Here is a 21017-nt window from a genome sequence, read left to right as displayed (position 1 = left end):
CTCTGTGCAGACCAGGAGGTGGGCCTTTACCAAACACAGGATCTGCCAGCACTTTGATCTTGGACTTCTCATACTCCAACACTGAGAGAAATAAGTGTTTGATATTTAAGCCTCCCACCCTATAGTAAATTGTTATAGTAGCTTGAACTGACTAAGATATCCACTTAGCGTTTCTAGCTAAGTTCCAGCCCAATCTCTCTTCTTAGGACCTTGGGCAACTGACTACACCCCTTGAATTTTTTTTTCAAATATACCTCCCACCACAGTGATTTTGATCATTTTTAAAGTCCTTACCAACTTAAAATTGCTGCGATTATACTTATTATAAAGAACTACCATCTTAGTTTTAGTGGCATAATAATCTGAATAATGAAAACCTTAGTTTCTAAGTAACTGCCTGTCATTCAGACTTTTTTCCCAAATGTAGCAATTCTGGATAGATAGCTAATTTTCCATTCTTGTTATTCTTACTTTGGAGAACTCCCCTAGGTGGAAAATAGGATGAATACAGATTTAGAAGTTTTAAATCTTTATTTTAAAACTGTTTAGTCTTTTATTGTCTTCTGCAGATAAAGCTTTGGTCAGAGGGTCTTAGGTGAGTTGTATCATTTGCAAGAACAATTCAAGGCTTTTTCACATAAGATATTGATCAATTACCCAAATAAAAGTTATGTGTACATTTTTCTATTAAAAAGACTCAAGGATTACATATCTATCCTGTGAGTGGAAAAAAAAAAAAAAAACCCAGCCAGTTCCCTACAATAAAACAATAGTGTACACACATAGAAACCAGGAAAAACAGTAAGAGAAGAAAATGGGGAAAGAGAAAGAAGAAATTTAGAGAAAAAAGAAATAAAAAAAAATCCCAATGCAAAATTCTCCTGAGCTACTGTCACAGCACATCAGCAACTGATTGTCAGATATTCTATCCTTGGACATAACTCATGCTGCTTTGTAACCTAAGGCTGCAGCTCTCACATTCAGGGAGTGGTCTTCCTTTCTGTTACCAAGCCCATCACTTAAGCATCTTTCCCTTAGTTGTGCAAGCAGGACTTCTTTCCCCAGTCCTGGACTTTACAGAAACCTATTCTAGCTTCCCTCGGCTGAAATCAGAAAAGCAGAAGACCAAGAGGCTGTCCTCACTATTGACAGTACCTCCTCCTTCTAGACTGTACTCTGAGTACCCAGTATTCCATCCATGCCACATGGCAATGAGTCAGCTTTTAGAGCCTGTAGAAGCCTACTCCTTGATCCTTTCTGCCTGAAAATAGACCAAGCCACCAGTTTACTTACCCTCTTGCCTAAGGGGTTTCTTTTGAAGAAGGTAGAATGCAGCAAGACCCTCAGTATGAAGACCTAAGCTGGGCCACACGAGGGTTTGAAGACAGCTTTCACTGTAGCATCACAGTCCAAGGATAGTAAATTCAAACCTGGCTTTCCTAGTTATATGACAGTATATTTGTAAGATCAGAGAATGGAACGTATTTTACTTAATGGCCTGATAGTTCTATTTGTAACTTTTAGATATTTAGATATAAGATATATCAACTTCCATTTGTACCCTTGCCCTGGGTCCTGCAGGTGTTGGGGTGACCTATCTATAAGTACTCTTGTTGTCATGTGCCTAGTTTTTGCCTTGTAGCAGCAGAGTTGGCAAAAGGCTCAGGTCTGAGTTTGTCACTGCAAAACTCAGAGTCTGTCAGAGGAGCAAGGCCTACAGTTCTCCTCACTTCATGACTGGAATCAGCACCATTTAGGGTTGAACTGATTCAGTCTGCTTGGCAGCCTCCTAGGTCAGTAGTCACTTCCAGAGCAGGCCCATTTCTCTAACCTACTCTTTTTTTTTTTTTTTTTTTTGTGAATTGCAGTTTGTTCTTACATGAAAAGGTAAAATGAATTGTAGTTAATATTTGTTACACACTAATAAACCAGGTACTGTACTAGGCCATTTATATACTTTCTCCATTCACCACTTAAGCCTTACAACAAAGCAGGTAATATCTCTATTAGGGGAGGAAACTGAAGTTTAGAGAAGATGAGAAGAAATTGGCTGAGGAACTCAAGATTCTTTATCTTACCATCACTGCCACAAAAAGGTCTTTCAACCTAAAACTCTGTCACTGCTCTGCTACCTTTCAAAGACAACCCAACAAATCTCACTCACACATGTCTGTTGAAGTCTCAAATCAGAAATGTGTTGGGATCCCTGGGTGGCGCAGCGGTTTAGCGCCTGCCTTTGGCCCAGGGCGCGATCCTGGAGACCCGGGATCGAGTCCCACGTCGGGCTCCCGGTGCATGGAGCCTGCTTCTCCCTCTGCCTGTGTCTCTGCTTCTCTCTCTCTCACTGTGTGCCTATCATAAATAAATAAAATTAAAAAAAAAATTTTTTTTAAAAATAAAAAAAAAATAAAATAAAATAAAAAAAAAGAAATGTGTTGACCCTGATCCTCATCCTTTGGTTTAGCCCCTTGCATGGTGACTGCTTTCTGGGTGTGGGAGCTTCCCCGTGGATGCTTTGGACTTGGAACAAATGTTGGAAAGAGTTAAAGTTTTGGTATAAAAATAAGAGCTAGTGTCAGCAACTGAAGCTTCCCAGCCAGGGTAGTTACTCAAGTTCCTGATGAGGACTGGGATTTCAGCAAGGGGCATTGGTAGGAAACTAAGCCCCATAAAATGCCCCCTTCATTCATATACCTCCATGGCCAGCCCCAGGCTAATGCCCCACAGGAAGACAGAAATTCTCATGAAGGAACAATGTGGCAGAAGACTCACAAATGGCCTATACAAAGTGACAGAGAGTCAGTGAGGGTACATCTTGGAAGATGCCCAGGCAATCACAGCAAAGGCTGGACTCTGCCCCCAAATTCAAGAGCTGCCCTTAACGCGTACAGGGTCAGTCAGGGCCCGAGTGGGACTGAGGTTTACGGCAGTTTACATGTAGTTGAAAGGAGTTACAGAGATCAGGAATGGACAAACTAACCTTTTACTCTGCAGAGTCTATACATTTATTCAACTTAATTTAATAAGATTTTATTGAGCATCTACTACCAGTAGGGAGCTATTTAAAGATTGTGCAGAACTGTAGTAAATAATACAGGATGGCCACTGTTTCCCAAGTCACCACTACCTGTAATGAAGTAGAGACCAATGGCCGTCTATAACTCTAATAAATTTTTCATATTAATTATCATAGTATTCTAATGATAAACCATTACAGAAGTATAAAATGCAGTGAAAGGAAAGGGGAAAGAAGAGTTAACTTCAGTGTCTGTGGGAGAGATTGCTACCAATTTGTTAAATCTCACTGGTCCAGATATTATTCCTTTTCTGCTTAGGGCTATCTACTGAATTGCCTAGAAGGATCATAGTAATTGTACAGTACATACTGTTTTTTTTTTAATTTATTTGTTTCTTTGCTTTCAGTTAAAGAAGTGATAACTAAGCTCCTCCATTTTTCTTACATGAACCAATCTAGCATTTTCCCCTTAAAAGCAAAAGAGGTGGTTTGTGGGTATGTTTCTTCCTTTTTATTTTTAGACAGTACCTCATGGTTTAATTTTAACCATGAGTTGCTGGTTTTCTAGCTTAAGGAAAGAGCCATTTCCCTAACATTATAAACCTGATTATGAATCCTATTAACCTTTTAAATTATGTTTTCCAGTTGATGAGACAGATTTCCAGACAATGGAATTCCTGGGTAATTACTTTATCTACGTAAGTATGATTTTTTGGTCAGAGCACAAACAAAGAAAAATTAATAGAAGCGGAAAGTAATGCATGGAAAATCCTATGCCCCAACCCCCCATCCTAGAACAGCAACTTCCGGAAGTTTCTGCAATAAGGTGGTTAGAAAGCAGTTTATGGAGAAATGATACGGTAAGCCTGTCATTTGCAGGCTCCCTACATCTATCAGGTAAAGTGATTAAACCTGTATCCATCATTCAGCATAATTAATCAGTAAGACACAGCAGCCCACGTTCGTGTGTTGATTAATCTGTAGTTCAGTTACATACATTTCAGGTTTCAAGTTCACACGAGAAATACATCCATCAGTGCTGCCACATGCACTGGTGTGCTCTGTTGCAATTATAAAATCAGTAGATAATTTTTAAAGAAGAGTGGAAAGAGGTTTTTTCCTAACTGGAAGCAAGGTACAGGGCTCTTTGAAGACTGCTAAACAGAAAACAAAAATCCAGTAAAATATGTTTCTTATTTATTTATTTATTTACTCATTCATTCATTCATTCATTCATTCTTTTAAATGAGGCAAAGCAATTCTCTGGTTCATAAAATAGATCTCTTAACTGAGTATAAGAGACTTCGATGTAAGGGCCAAATCAGTCATGCAACAAATGTTTATGGGACACCTAACGCACCCTGGGGATATAACAATGTCCTCCAAGCTCCTTTTTCCCAGCAAGCAGTCTAGAGTTCAAAGGCCAACAGTGTTAGGCAGGGAGATTTGTCACCTTGGACACCTTGTCATCAGCACCAGTTTATTTTACAAGCCAGATCTTTTTTAAAGAGTTAGCTAACAAGGTGTCTTAATAATGGTTTAGATACATGAAATAACTTGAAATGTCTCTGTAAAATTTTTAATTTTGCTTATGCAAGACCCAAATGTGTTTTGATAGTGGCAAAAAACATACTGGTTACTGGCTCAATTCAATCATTTCACAAATGAGCAGAGCTCAGGGGGAGTTACTCACTCAAGTTCACCCAGCTGGTGATTAGCAACATTCAAATGCAAATTAATGCACTTCTCTGGATTTCTGCTCCTACTGTCATTGCTACCTTTAGACAAAAGTTTTTGAAAAATAAATCCTGAAGTGATTTGGTATAGCCTTTAATTTAAAAAATTAGATATTTTGATATATATATATATATATATATATATGTAATTTTTAACAATTTTTTTCTTATAAGGATTGTTTTAGCAATTCATATGATATAGAGTTGTGCTCCTTCCATAATTTTTTCTCCATGCATCATAATGTATACAAATACATAGACGTACAACATGAATATGATTTCAAAGTAAGTGATTGTGTTCTGTGTGTTGTTTAGCTTGTAAGGGTCTCCTTAAAGATTCTACTTCTAATCCTTTTCTTTACATCCTATTATAATCAGTCACCTATGGGATGAGGCCGAGGTCTCATGGTAGACATTAGTGTATGACTAACCTGCCAGTTTTATGTTAAACAAAAAAGAAGCTCCTTTCTCTGGGCTGCTATTATAACTGCTGTCTAGTGACCTTGAGTGAGTTAGTTCTTCAGTCTGAACTTAAATATCCTCAGATAAATCCTCTGGATATCCAGAAATAGGGGTGGTAGTTGAAGGAAGAGACTAGAGAGAGAAGGAATGTGGAAGAGTGGGCACGCTGGCATTTCTGAGAAATTCACAGTGGAGTTTTTCTTAGCAACTTAGAATATGTGCTTATGCGTAATCATCCTTCTGAATACATTTCAGGCAATGAATATTGGTGGCAAAAACCGTCAGAAAAGGGGCCTCCATTGGCTTCACCCAGAAATGTATACACAGCTATGTCCCAGCTCAGAAATGAGAAAGGGTTTTGTATAAACAAATACTGAGTCAGGTTTTCTGATATTTTCTATAGCCAGTGGGTACTACTATCTAACAGCTAGGTAAATTTAAAGAGAAGTTGATATTCTGGATGAGAATTGAAATGGGTCATGTTGCTTGAGTTCCTCCCATGACGTAAAATAAATCAGGGGAGTTTAACTGCTTAAGTGTTTCAGGAAGTCTGACCACTTTAAATTAGAGCTTTTGCTGACTGAAGGATATTTGTGATGACATTAGTTTTCCTTTTAAATTTTGGCTTTTGAAGCCTGATAAAGTCACCTCCACAGAGTCCACTTTTTGAATTAGCTTCTCTTGATAATCACATAAATTAGGCTGCAAAGTCTTAACTTTTAAAAAATTACAAAATCTATAAAATAGATTTTAAAAGAGCAGAATGGAAAAAAACCTACACACAACAAAAACAGACCCTAATGTTTTTCTCCTTGCAATATTCTTTGTGTTTTTAAGAAACCTTAATCTAGTATCTATTCCCTGCCTCTTTTCTGCTAAACATCTCAATCTAATAAGCAAATATCTCATTTGAGGATAGCACCAAATCAAATCTCTAAGCTTCTCATGAAGCTCTCACACTGCACTGTCTGGGTCAATAAAATTATCTTTCTCATTTACATGTTTTTAAAAAGCTAAGCATTTTACTATTGTTATTTTTTTTAAGATAGCATTTATTTTTTCATTTGAGAGAGAGACAGTGTGAGTGGGGTGGGAGGTGGGAAGAGCAGAGGGAGAGAGACAAGCAGACTTCACTCTGAGTGCAGATCCTAATGTTGGGCTGGATCCCAGGACCCTGAGATCATGACCCAAGCAGAAATCAAGAGTTGGACGCTCAATAGACTGAGACACCCAGGGGTCCCCAAAGCTAAGCATTTTAATAAATGTTCTTGTGAAGAAAATAGAGGTACCTAAAATTATTAGCAACTTTATAGCTTAATAACCAAAGAGACCAACAGAAGGTAACCCAAACAAATCCTGTATTTGAATAGCATTTCAGTGTTTACAAGCACTTTTTATACATTTCAATTCACTTCATTTATAACAACCAATAAAACAGTGCTGTCCTTCACCTACCCTGTCAATTGGCACATTGTATTTTGCTATAATATTGAAAAACGGTATTGATATTTCATATTTAAAAGATTGACAGTTATTTTACAGGAAAATAGGCGGCCTATGTTTTGTAACAGCATACACTGGAAAAACCATCTGGTTATCCAAACTGAAGGGATAATGGTATCCTTAAAGTTCCTTTAAATTGAGAGTAGAAGAGCTCATGAGATAATTCATAGCCTGGGGTCCCTTCCTTTGGACATCGGATGTTTACCAGGCGGGGGAAAATGGTGCTGCCATAGGTGGCTTCTGTGAAAAGAGCAAAGTGCCGTGATTCTGAGAGTGTGCCTACAATTATAAGGGACAACTACCAACATGAGCCCTAGGGGTTTTTCTTAATCTATTCTGGAATTGGCAAACTTCGATTAGATTTTGAACCAATTGGATGCAATTTGTAGTTACTTGATTTGAAAAATAATCTGTGACTTTGCTGAGGTTTTCTCAAGAATGTCTCGTCACTCTGGGGAGTCTGTTAACCATATTAAACATAGATCTATCTTGATAAGTGAAACTGAAGGCAAACACACACACAACAATTTGGGTTCTAGACTGATGGAACCTAGGGTTCTAGGTGAATTTTAAGTAAGTGAATGCCTTTTTTACTGATGCGATTAGCTGCAGGTAGGTGTATGTGATCGTGATAAAGGCAAGGCGCAGGGGCATGAATTGCAACCGAGCTAAGTTGAATCCACAACTTGTTCATTTATTACATGCTCTGGTTTTGATTGGGGTTGTCATTGAATCTATTGGGGAGAACGGATATCTTACTAAAATGAAGTTTTCTGGCCTAAGAATAAAATATATCTCTTTATTTGTTGGGTTTCTTTGATTTCTTTCAGCAATATTTTATAGTTTTCAGGGGACAAATCTTAGATATTTTACCAAAATAATCCTTAAGTATTTTGTATTTTTATGCTGTTTTAAATTAATTCTATTTAAGTTAAATTTTATTTTCCAATTGTTTGTGGTTAGTGTAGAGATATACAACTGGCTTTGTGTATCATTCTTGTTTTCTTGCTAACTTGTGTCCTTACTAAATTTACGTATTCTTTCTAGTAGCTTCTTTGTAGGTTCTTTAAAACTTTCTATATAGCCAATTATATCATCTGCAAGTAAATTCAATTTATTTTTTTCTTTATAATCTCAAAAGCTTATATTTCTTGTTCTTGTGTTGTTGCACTGGCTAGAATCTACAGTACAATGTTAAAAGTAGTGAAAGCAGAAATCCTTCACTTTTTCCTAATCTTGAGGAGAAGCATTCAGATTTGAATATGATGTGGGGTATAGGTTTTTTATCTAGATATAAACATTCTCTTTTACTTTTTAGTATGTTGAGATTCTTCTCATCAGAAATATGTTGGATTTTGTCAGATTCTTTTTGGCACATATTGTAATGATCATTTGATTTTTCATTTTTAGTTGATTAATATTTTGTTTAGAATTTCTTCATTTATGTTTATGTAAGATATGCACCTATGTCTTTCTTTCCTTGTAATTTCTTTCTCTTGTTTTGGTATCAAAGTAATGCTGGCATCATGAATGAATTGAACTGTAGTTTTTTTCAAATTTCTGAAAGTTTGTGTAAATTTTGGATTTGTTTTAGTAGGCAATTGGCTGGAGTTTGTGCTGCAACTTTCTCTCTTAGGTGGCAATTTTTGTTTCATTTCATACCTTTTGTCTGTTTTACAACTGTGTAATTCAGACACCAGCCAAAGAGGTGCATAGGTAGAATTTGGAAATCTTCTCTTGGTGTCTTTCCCTTCTGGGATTTCTTCTCTATAACTAGTGGCCATGGTTTTCCCGGATTCAGTCTTCCATTTTCCCCAGACCAGAAGGACTGCAGTATTATACTGCTTCAGATATTTTAGTGACTGGATAAAAGCCATGAAAATAGGAACTCATTTCTTATAAATCCCCGAGTCTAATTATAGACTTTACCTAAATATGTCTGATTCTCCAGTACCTGGCAAGTATATTTTATATTACGTCTGGAGCTTATAGATAGATGTCATATGCATGGGGTATAATACAGCAGAATTTTATTCAGCTACTACTGGATGCAGAGGTCTTTGAGTTTGTTCTTTATATATTTTCTCTGACCTTTCTCTCAATTTTCAACTCTCAATTTTTAGCCATTGTTTCCCTTACTGTGTCTGCCTCCAACAACCTCATTGCTACTTCAGTATGGTACTTGTAATTTCATATGAGCTTAGAAACTAAGATTCCTGACATAGTAGAATTTATTCTAAATTAGAAGAGAGTAGATCATCTCAGACACATTCTTATATCCATAAGGATTATGACTTTAATCACATAAATTTTGTGTAACAGAGTTTGGTTGCTTTCAATTTTTTATTTAATCACTTCTGGGTTCATATTTTTGTCAAATCTTTTAAATTAGAAAATCCCATTATATTAAATTTGAAAAAAGCAAGATGTTTTTCTTATACATGTATAGACTCTCACATAGAGTCACTAACATGCTTTTAAAAATTTGAGCCAACTTACCCAGAATCTTTCAACTGCTGAGAGAAATGTGTGCAAAATTTAAAATCCTCATGGATTTCTATTTATTAATTAGAGAAGGAACATAGTGGTTTGTATATGTTGGTTAGGCTGAGTCTACAGGTTGAAAACTAAAATTCTTTTTCAATTGTTGATAACCCAAGGTGGGTTTTTGATGCAGGATTTATTGCTAATCTTGCAACAGTATTTTTTATAAAATGAAGCATTTCTATTTCCTTTTTTTAAAGTTGTCCCTTGGATGCCCTTGTAACTGAAAGACTTAATAGGTTTTATGCTGTGAATTATTTTCACCAATACTTGAGTACATGGCATAATATGTACTAGAAGTGCTGAGTATATTGTTTGAATTGATACAATTCATTACTAAAACTTTGCTCAGTTTCTCAGTTTTTCTGTTCATATTTGATTTCAGAACATTCTGTATTTTTTTCCAACTGAGCTAAACATGAAGATTTTGGATCAATGCTCTATGCACTTTTGAACTTTGACATCCGATCCTAAGAAATGAATGTTCTTTTTATTCCCATGCATAAGAGTATATATTTTTTTTGGTAAGTGCTTTTATTTCAGTCTTGTTTAAGCAGCTGATCCATGTGTATGGAATAAGGTAATATCTCCATTTAACCACACATATTTTTATATTTCTCAAGTCAGTTATTTTCCATTCTGTCTAATCAGGCTAAATTTAGAAAGTAGAGAAGCCAAATCTCCATTTCCCTTTTGAATTTCCATTAGTTAGTTGGATGTGACTCAAATAAGAAGATTTTTTCTTTTCTTGCTTGTCTCAAAAATAACTGGCCCCTAAAGACCAAACAGGAGAAATGTATTTGGAATATGAAAACAAATGCAGTCAAGTTTTGATTGAATTTAAGGGATCTTTCACACATTAGGATATAACATTGTTATCAAAGAAATAACTAACAGAGCTAGGAGGATTACATGTGGCTAAAGTGAGTGAAAGCCATCCTTTAATTCTCAAATGGATTAGAAATATTATGGCAAAAAATTGTTTGACGGTGACCAAAAAGGATTTAAATAATAGCAATAAATGCTAACTTAAAGAAAATGTAGAATATTACAGAGGTCTACAAATGACTGTCTCCAGTGAGAAATAATAGGAACCTTGGGGGAAAGATTTCAAGAAGCATATTTTCATCCAGATGCCAGACAAAATTTTCCAATAGAGCCAAACATCTTTACTTCTTATTCCTGAGTCATTACAATAATTAGAATATGCTATAGTGATGACTGTGGATATCTACAAAGGGAACAGTGTTTTTTAACCACGAAGCAGTGGTTCATGGCCTCAACCTATGTGAGTTGTGGCAAAACAATTAAATGACCACAAATTACAGTCACTAGCAACTGAGATCAAAAATCATATTTGTGACTTACACAGGAACAATGCCTGGCAGTCATATCAAGATTCCTAAGCCATCCATTTGTTTTTGTTTTGCTTTGTTTTTCAGCATGGTTATTCTTAGCAGACAAAATCAAATTATGTGTTCATTATGGAAGATGGCAAGTGTATAAAACCCCTTAAAGGAGGAAAGGGACTGAAGGACTAAGTGAGCACAGGAACTTTTAGAGGATTTATGATGGCTTAAGCATCTGAATGGGAAGATCCGATGGCATTCTGGTCTGTCCACAGAGAAAATGGTGGGGCGCCTGGATAGGCTCAGTTGGGTGACTGACTCCTGATCTCATGGGTCTAGGATCAAGCCCTGCGTAGGCTCCCCAAGGATTGAGGAGTCTACTTGAGATTTTCTCCCTTACCTTCTGCCCCTCCCCTCCCTGTGTGCACATACACATGCATTCTCTCTCTCTCTCTCAAATTAATGAATAAATCTTTTTTAAAGAAAGATGGGAAATGGTGGCAACTACAAAATCACAAATTAATCTTTTCTTCATGGAATTGGCAAACATTGTAAAAGCTGATTAAGCTGCAGCTAAGGATGGCAAGAGTCCTATAATCCTGGAAGAAGACAATCTTAGCTAATTAGAGCAGAAGCAGCCAAGGGCTGGCAATAAGCAGAGGGGGCAGTGTTTTAGAGAAATGTTCTACCTCTCAGGATTCCTGGCAGCCTTCCTATGAGTGAAAGGAAGGATCACAGAATTATGTTCAGTATAGGCCTGGTGGAATTATGTTCAGTATAGGCCATCACATTTGACTCGTCATTATATGATTCACCACCACTATTTACTCTTTTTAATTTTTTATTTATTATATAGTTTTGTCATTGTTGATTTGTTTACTGCCTTTAAGGAAAAAGTGTCAGCTTCTCTCTGTAGAGGCAGGTAGAGAGGTCCCTTTGGAGGAGGTCTTAATTGTCCTAGAAAGGTCATGTAGCCCTTTGGTTATTTGCAAATGTAGCATTCATTGCTTTAGGAAATAAGTTGATAGGACTTTATATACTTTATTCTTAGCTTTGTTTCTTCTTACTGTTGTTTTCTTCTTTCTTTTTTCTTGACCCAATTAGTAATGGTATGTCACCCAAACTCCTAAGGCATTGATAATTAAAATACTCATCATATTGTAAGATGAAATTATGCCCATGTACTAATGGCTCTTTGGGAATGAAAAATCAACACGGAGCTTGAAACATTTACATTTAAATATCTACATGTTAATAAAATCCAACATGTTAAGGGTCATTTTCTTGTTAGATACATTTCTTATGTTTACCTTATAGGCAAGAACGACCCCCCAATGCCTCTCCATCACCTCCCTTCCAAATGTGAGTGGAATCCATGAAAATGACATTATCACCCCCAAGATTATTTGTTAAATCATGTGGCAAAAGGGGGATATCCGGGTGGACCTAATTTAGTTACATGAGCCCTTTAAAATAAAAAGACTGTTTTTTAGCAGGTGATAGAAAGGGAAGACACATTCAAAGCATAAGAATTTGGCACACCATAGCTGGCTTGTGGTTACAAGGGGGACACATGAGACAAAAAATGCAGGAGGCCTCTGGAAGCTCAAGTGGCTCCCTGCTGATGGGCAACAAGAAACTAAAGACCTATCAGTCCTACTAATGCAAGATTGCTGACAACAACCTGAATGAGCTTGGAAGTAGATTGATCTAGAGATCCTGGGTCCAAGCTTGGCCTGACTGACACCTTGATTTTGGCCTGTGACACCATAAACAAAGAGCCCAGTCAGATCCACCTGGGTCTGTGACCCACAGAAGTACAAGACAATAAATGGGTGTTGTTATGAGGCACCGAGTTTGTGGTAACTAGCTACAGAGCAATAGAAAGCTAATAGAGTCTACTCTATGCTCTGTGTGAAGTGTTGAAATCACAGATGGATAGATCACTGTCACTTTTGAGATGCAGAGTAACCCAGACAGATGTGGAAGCATCAAATATAATAATAATGTGTTGAACACAATGATAGAAATTGGCTGTAAAATACTATGGAAATGCAGATAAATGGTACAGATTTTTGTCTAGAAAAACAAGAGACTTTTCAAGAGACTGTGATTGTTAGATTCTACAACAAAAACAATAACATGTAACAGAGATAAACAATATGACCAGGCAAAAGTGACACAGATTCTTAATTTGTGAATATTCACAACCTTGCAAAACCAACTGAAAGTACAAAGAAGATCAGTTTCAATTTTATAAGAAATTAGCTGGTGTAAGTGTGAGTGTACCTTAGTGTTTGGAGAAATGGTTCTATCTCAGAATATTCATTTTATCATGTTGCAGAGAGATTTCCTCCAAGCACATTCTGATTAAGCAGTACTGATCATCAATGAGCAACTTAACTGAATTTCTATGATGTATTTAATAGCTTCCTTAGCTCAGGAAAGTAAGCTTTAAAGCCTTGAAAACGGCTCTATGAGGTAAGACTAAATTCAGCTGGGGGTGACTAAAATCTCAAATAACAATAACTCAAAACCTCAAAGAAGGCAGGCATTTATTTCTCTGTCATGTAAAAGTCTTGAGGTTGGCAGTTGAGTGGGAGTGGTCATGGTGGGTTCATGGTGTCAGGGATCTGGCTTCTGTGACTCTGAAGCATGCATGCTTTACACCAAGGTTGTCTCAAGATCCATTTGTCTTTTAGAACTCCAGGATTTATATTATATTCCATTCAGTTGGAAAGAATAAGGATGATTATGGTAACTCTCCTTTCACATCTCAGTAAAGTTATTACCCGGAAATTACACATATCACTTCCATTTATAACTTCCTAATCAGATCTTTTTCACAAAGTCACTAGCTATGAGGAAGGCTAAGAACTGTTGCTGTATTCCAAATGGCCATTACTAAAAGTCAGAGATTCTATTACTGTATGTTATGCATGTTATACACCTTGTAGGGGTAACAACTAAAAGTAAGCACTATATATTTTCCTTAAGTTTTTTTTTTTTTTAAATTTTTTTTTTAAATTTTTATTTATTTATGATAGTCATACAGAGAGAGAGACACAGGCAGAGGGAGAAGCAGGCTCCATGCACCGGGAGCCTGATGTGGGATTCGATCCTGGGTCTCCAGGATCGCGCCCTGGGCCAAAGGCAGGCGCCAAACCGCTGCGCCACCCAGGGATCCCTTTCCTTAAGTTTTAAATTTAGGTTTACTTTAAGAAAAGCTGAGTTATATTTAACATCATAGTGGTGTTTTAGGGTGCTATCAAGACACCATTTCCTGAAGTTCTTAACTTCAGGTGATAGTAGGTCATTTAGCAATGAAATTGGAAGAAAGTGTAGGTGTATAAAGAACTACACTTAAAAATAGACTAAATGATAGTCATTCATTTTTAAAAGGAGAACATAAAATATACACTTTTCTGGGATATAGTGTTATTTCTTCATCTTCAAGCACTGACATTCAGAAAAAAAATAGTTTAAAATCTTAAGGTGCATTACTAACATAATAATTAGAATGCATACTATTAAGAAGACTATGGACGAGAGTTTATAAAGAGTTTATATAGCTCACAGAAAAAATTTGAATTTAGCAAGTCTAACTTGACTGAAGATGGCAAAGACTCTTTCATAGAAGTCTGAGTGAGCATGGTATATAAACAAGTAGATTTTTTTCAGGTATTTTCTTTCTTTCCTTCTTTCTTTCTTTCTTTCTTTCTTTCTTTCTTTCTTTCTTTCTTTCCTTTCTTTCTTTCTTCTTTCTTTTTTCTTTTTTTCTTCTCTACATCATCAGAAAGGTGTTATTTCTTTTAAGGGAAAACAAACTGTATCCAAGGCCTTAACCTAAAGACATAAACCAAAATAGCCATTATTCCTTATTTAGAACTTGAAGAGTGTAAGAGTATATGTTATTAAATAGCAACTTGGATGAGTGATGGTCAAGTCTTCCCCAGAAAAGAAGTGGGTTAGAAGTAAAAAGCTACCCCATGATGGTCTTGAATATAGCAACTTATAGAACTACAATGCATGTGAAAATTAGCAACTTAACAGTCACTGGGGAGAGCAGAATGGATATGGAGCTCCTCAGAAAGTTTAATCCTCAGAGAATTGTTGCTACTTGATCTGTTTGGCAGGTTCATGATCTTGTCTTTATTGATAAAGTTTGTCTTTATTTAATCTGACTCAGAGCTCACTGATGAGGAAAGCTCTATCCCCAGGACATTTCTCTCTCTCTCTCTCCCTCTCTCTCTCTCCTCTCTTCTCTCTTCCTCTCTCTCTCTCTCATACACACACAAACACACAGAGACAAAATCAGTAGTAATTGTTTAACACTGTAAATGTCTGAAATGGCCAAGGCAATTGAGGAAAATAAAAAGATGGCTAAAATTCTTCAAAGGAAAAATCTGAGGAATGAGAAACAAAAGGCAGAGTTGATAGAATTATAGTAAAACAAACATGGTTCAGCAATATGCTAGCTATAATACCATACTTTAAGCTTAAGGGAAAAATGAGTTTGAACATACAAGGATGGAGGTGTGTCTGAGTGGCTTAGTTAAATGTCCTACTCTTGATTTTGGTTCAGGTCATCCCAGGGTTATGAGATTGAGCCTCATGTTGGGCTCCACTCAGCATGGAGCCTGCTTAATATTCTTTCTCCCTGGCCCTAACCATCTCCCCCCACCCTTGCACATGTGTGCTCTTTCTCTCTTGCTTAAAAAAAAAGTACAAAGATGGGAAAAGATATACTACAAAAACAATAAACAAAGAGAACAAAAGTAGCTTACTAATATTAGATTTAAAAGATGTTAAGGTAAAAACTATTCTTGGAGATTAAAAAAATGACATTTATGACAAAGAGGGTCAATCCATCAAAGAGACATAGCATTATAAATGTATATGCACCTAAGAATGAAGCCCCAAAATACATGAAGCAAAAAGTGACAAAAATTAGGGAAAATAGAAAATTCAACAATCACAGTTGTAGAATTCAATACCCTATTTCCAACAATAGACGGAGCAACCAAGGAAAAGACCAACAAGGAAATAAAAGATGTGAACAACACTGCAAGCCAATTAGACTTAATGGACATACATTAATTGACATTAAGTCAATTAATTGACATTAAGTCAATTAATAATAATTGATTATTATTAATCATAATTAATTGACATTAAGTCAATACATAGAACACTCCATCCAAAATAGAATATACATTTTCCTCAAGTACACGTGGAACACTTTCCAAGATGAAACATATATTATGCCAAAGAATAAGCCAGAATAAATTTTAAAAACATGAAATCATACAAAGTGTGTTTTCTGACTACAATGGGCTGAATTTAGAAATTAAAAACAAAATTAACTTTCTAAATTCATAAATATGTGGAAATTAACACACTTGTAAATAACCTAGGTAATAAGAGGTCAAAGGAGAAATGTATGTAAAGGGTAAATAGGAAATACTTTGATATGAAAGAAAATGGCAATACAAGACATCAAAAGTTATGGAATGCAGCTAAATAAGTGCTTAGAGAGAGCTTTAAAGCTCTAAGTGCTTATATTAAAAAGTTAGAAAAAAGTAAGACTTCAAATCAATGACATAATATTAAGAAACGTGAAAAAAAATAGATGCTAAACCCAAAGTAAAATGAAGGAAGGAAATAAGAAAGGTTAGAGTAGAAATAAATGAAGTAGAGAATAGAAAAAAAGGTAAACAAAACCCAAATTTGTTTCTTTGAAAGGATAAACAAAATTGACAAGCCTAGATTGGCCAAGAAAAAAAAAAAAAGCAGAAGTTTCGAGTTACTAAATCAGGAATTAAAAAAATTCCCATCAGGAGGATCGCCCGTGGCTCAGCGGTTTAGCACCCAGGGCATGATCCTGGAGAGGATCCAGTCCCGCATCGGGCTCCCTGCGTGGAGCCTGCTTTCCCCTCTGCCTGTGTCTCTGCCTTTCTCTTTCTCTCTCTCTGTGTCTCTCATGAATAAATAAGTAAAATCTTAAAAAAAAAATCCCATCATTACTGACCTTACGGAAATACATATGATTATAAGAGAATACTATGAACAACTGAATATCAACAAGTTAGGTAATTTAGATGAAAGGGACACAACTCCAGAAAAACACAAACACTAAAATTTAAGAATAGGAAATCTGAATAGCCCTAAAACGAATTTAAAAAGCAGCACATTAACACCTTCCTATAAGGAAAAGCTTAGAATTCACTGATGACTTCTGCCAAATACTTAAGTAATGACAGTCCTTCACAAACTCTTCCAAAAAATATCTAATGTCCAAAGATATTACAGAAAAAAGAAAAAGATCAATACTCCTTAGAACTATCAACACAAAATCCTCAACAAAATGCTAGTAAACTGAATTCTACAGCATACAAAAAGGATTATAAACAATCACCAAGTGGGATTTATCCAGGGATAAATGCTAGATTATTTTAACATGTGAAAACCAATCAACATAATATACCATGTTAGTAGAATAAAAGGCACAAGCTATATGATATTCTCAATAAATGTAGAAAAATAATTTGATAAAACCAAACACTATTTCATGACAGAAACACTCGTTGACCTAGGATTGAAAGAGAACTTCCAGGAAAACCCACAACTAATATCATAATTAATGGTAAAAGATTGAATATTTTCTCTACACCAGATCAGAAACAAGACAAGATGCCTGCTCTTGCTACTTGTAAACACTGCACTGCATATTCTAACAGGCAATTAGACACGAAAAATAAGTAAATAACATACAGATTGGAAATGGACAATTAAAACTATATTTATCTCAGAGGCCAATTAGGCACAGGAAAGAAAGAAAGAAAGAAAGAAAGAAAGAAAGAAAGAAAGAAAGAAAGAAAGAAAGAAAGAAAGAAAGAAAAGACAAGACATCTAGATTGGAAATGAGAATCATCTATTCTCAAATGATGATTTTTCTATGTAGAAAATCCTCAAGAATCCGTGAAAACTACCATAATTAATAAAAAAAAATCTCAACAAGGTTTCAGGATACAAGATCAATATACAAAAATGTTTAGTGTTTCTATACACCATGAACATTCTGAAAATGGAATGAAGAAAACAATTTTATTTACAACAGCATCAAATGGAATAAAATATATGAATAAATTAAACAGAAGTCACCAACTACCCATGAACATTCTGAAAATGGAATGAAGAAAACAATTTTATTTACAACAGCATCAAATGGAATAAAATATATGAATAAATTAAACAGAAGTCTGTGATACTTTCACATTAAAATCCATAAAACATTGTTGAATGAAATTTAACAAGAAGTAAATGAATGGAAAGATATTCCATGTTCATAGAGTAGAAGATAATATCTCAAACATGGAGTTATTCCCCATATTGATCTACAGATTCAAAGCACTCTCTTTTTTGCAGAATTTCAAAAGCTGATCTTCAAATTCATATGGAAATGCAAGAGACATAAATAGGTGTAATGGGTAACACATTGATATTTTATAAATAGAAACAATCATATTTTGGAGAAAATTCCTCCACCCTGATCTTTTTCCAACTTGAGGAGCCTCTAAGGTTGAGTCTATTGTTCAAGGGACAATAACTATGAAAGGACCGTGCTCTGCCTCCTTTCCCCACTGGATACAAACCATGGGTTTGGTTCAGGAACAAAACAGCAAGGGCTGGCATAAAATAGAACAGCAATATTTTAAATTAGGACCCAGGGGCCACTGGAGCATGTTTACAAAACTTCTGCCCCAGGAGGGCTTCCTGAGATGAATTGACATGCCTTTCTCAACGTGGGAGAAAGCAGCGTAGTATTTTGATTTTTAAAATGTCTCCTCATGCTCTGCAGTTCCTCTTAGCAGCCCAGTGGGAGAAACACAGGCTGCTACCTCTGAATTTATCCGACAGAAATGAATAATGCTCATTCAGAGAAATGACCTGCATTTTGTCAATGCCATGCTCTGCACAGCCTCCTCTCCATGGGACAGCCAGACAGCATGCGGTGCCACGGTGCACGAGGTTAGCAGCTGGAAAAGAAATCATGGTAAGCCAAGGCTGAGTTGCAATCCAGGGAGGAGAGATGGATATAAAGATTCACAGGCCTGGAGAAACGTAAGGGAAACAAGTACACTAATAGGCACTGACCTGATGCTGTTCATTACAGGTCAATTTCTGAGGTTAGCATCTGGCTTTATCCTCCACTCCTGGTTGTTAAAGCCAGATGTGACTTAGTTGTGGAGAAGAGAAGTTGCTGTGGTTGAGAGAATGGACTTTGGGGGAGAGACACCTTGACCTGGGTTCTACCTCTGGAACTTGTAGAAGCGAAGTAACCTGGCCAACATCCCACAGTTACTGTGATACAGTGTCATCAACTGTAGGATGCTGAAACAGTAGAGTTGTTTCCATAGGATTGCTGTAAGGATTATATTATCTAAGGAAGGTAATGTGTTTTTTTTTTACAAGTGACAGTTATTAATATTAGCTGTTATTAAACATGCAGCTGATTTTTACCGTCTGTCATTATTTTAGCCAGCCTTCATAGATTTCCAGACTCTTGAGCCCAATTCTCTTAAACAAATAAGAGATGGGGTTGTCAGAGCTGTAAAGAATTATTTATCAGAAGTTATCCCAGACCTAGACTATGACTACCATTCCAAACCCCTAATTTTTGAAGAAAATGGATTTTAATGGGTTGTACAGGATGAAAGAATATGCACTTCCTCGATGAGAAAGGAGAATAACAATACTCAGACTAGTCTGACCTACTGATTTTGTAAAGAGGTCAAATGACTATGCATTGGCAGAAGGGCAATTAGACACTACCAAATAGGTTGGTAGTGCTTATTATATATTATTTGTTTTCTTTTAAAGATATGGAAAGTAGAGACCAAGGTTTATGAGTTGGCTGTCAGTAGGGCTTGCAAGAAAGATGGAATAGCCCTCATTGGGTACCCAGAAGGCTGTAGCCCCTGGAGGGGCAGGGTCATACAACAAAAATCCAGGATGGGAACAGGATGGACAGCACTTCCACTGTTAGAGGGTGTGCCACCTGTGGGAAGCAGTGTCCTGGGCCCAACCAGTAGAGTGGGAAGAAAGGGGAGCACATGATCCAGAAGAATCCATCTCTCTTTACCAATACTCCATGTAAGGTTTGCTGCGCTTTGCTCATTTCTGAATCCCAGAAGCTGGCACACTACCAGGCAAAAAGCATGCCAAAGTGAAGAGATACCAAGCGATCCATGGAATGGAGATGTTAAAGGGGGAAACAAAGAAGCTCGACTCAGATCAGAAGACCAGGAGAAGCAAAGACAAGAACCAGGGCTGCCTTATTTGTAACTCAGCCTTTTCCTCCCCTGGCATAGCCCAGTTGCACTACCTGGGGAAGACCCATTCAAAGAACTTAAAGCTGAAGCAACAGTGCACTAAGGTGGAGGCCTTGAACCTGAATAGAGGTGATAGACTAAGACAAGTTCTGCAGCCTCTGCCGTGTGATTTTCAACCACCCTGTTGTGTCTCCACAACGTTATGTGGGCAAGAAAATAGGAAATAGGAAACCGAGCTCAAACCCAAGGCACATGATGGGCAGCTGGCAGACTGTGCTGTCCCTGACTCATCAGCAGGGAAAGGCTACCCCTGCAAGATGTGTAAGATGGTGCGGAATTCCATAGAACAGTGTCAAGTTCATGTGAGTGACTTTAAATACAAGAACCAGTCACCAACCCAAGGGCATCACACCTAGGCCAGATTCCAATGCAAGGGCAGCCCTTTTAGAAAGAATCAACCACCTTGAAAGACTAGAGGTGTTTCTGTCCAGCACCTGAGGTTGAACCAGCTGCTTCCCATGAGCATGGGCTGCCCTTGGCTCCCTTTTCCTCCTTTCTTATAGCTGTAGGACTCATAGACCGTAAGGCAGGAGTGGGTCATAGATAGCATCTGATTGGTCCAGAGCCATCCTGGCTCTTCCCCTTTGGGATGGGCCCTGTAGGTCAGGACAAGGGAAAGGGGTGGATCTCAAGAGGAGTTGTGGCCCGCAGGGTGGTAGTTTGGAGGATGGCTTTCCCCATTCCCTAGCCCCTTGGGGCCATATGTCAGAGCCCCAGGTCTGAGATTACTCTGAAGGTCAGTTTTGAACCAGTTTGCAGTTAAAGAACTGAATTCTACTTGGGCTCTAGGTAGCTCCAGTGGAACCTGAAGCTTTCACACCACACCTTGGCCTAAGTGAGAAAGGGCAGATGGAAGTCGTTGCCCCATCAAAGCCACTTCCAGATATTGGCCAATTATACAGCTCTTTGCCCACTGTGAGGTCTCCTCCTGGAGCAATGGCACAGCCCTGACAGAGCAGCGCTATCATTTCTGCCCCTTCTCCACCACTCCTGAATGGTTCTAAAGATCAAT

The 21017-nt window shown here is 37.1% G+C and overlaps 1 pseudogene; it reads left to right on the top strand.

The window, feature by feature from the left end:
* Nucleotides 1–18555: 18555 nt before the first annotated feature.
* LOC121492500 lies at nucleotides 18556–20420 on the top strand (annotated as a pseudogene).
* Nucleotides 20421–21017: the final 597 nt, after the last annotated feature.

The sequence above is a fragment of the Vulpes lagopus genome, chromosome 6 (genome assembly GCF_018345385.1).
Source record: "Vulpes lagopus strain Blue_001 chromosome 6, ASM1834538v1, whole genome shotgun sequence".
In the NCBI taxonomy this organism is placed as follows: Eukaryota; Metazoa; Chordata; class Mammalia; order Carnivora; family Canidae; genus Vulpes; species Vulpes lagopus.
Note: the sequence above shows the minus strand (reverse complement) of the source record. Positions and strands in the feature narration are given on the sequence as shown.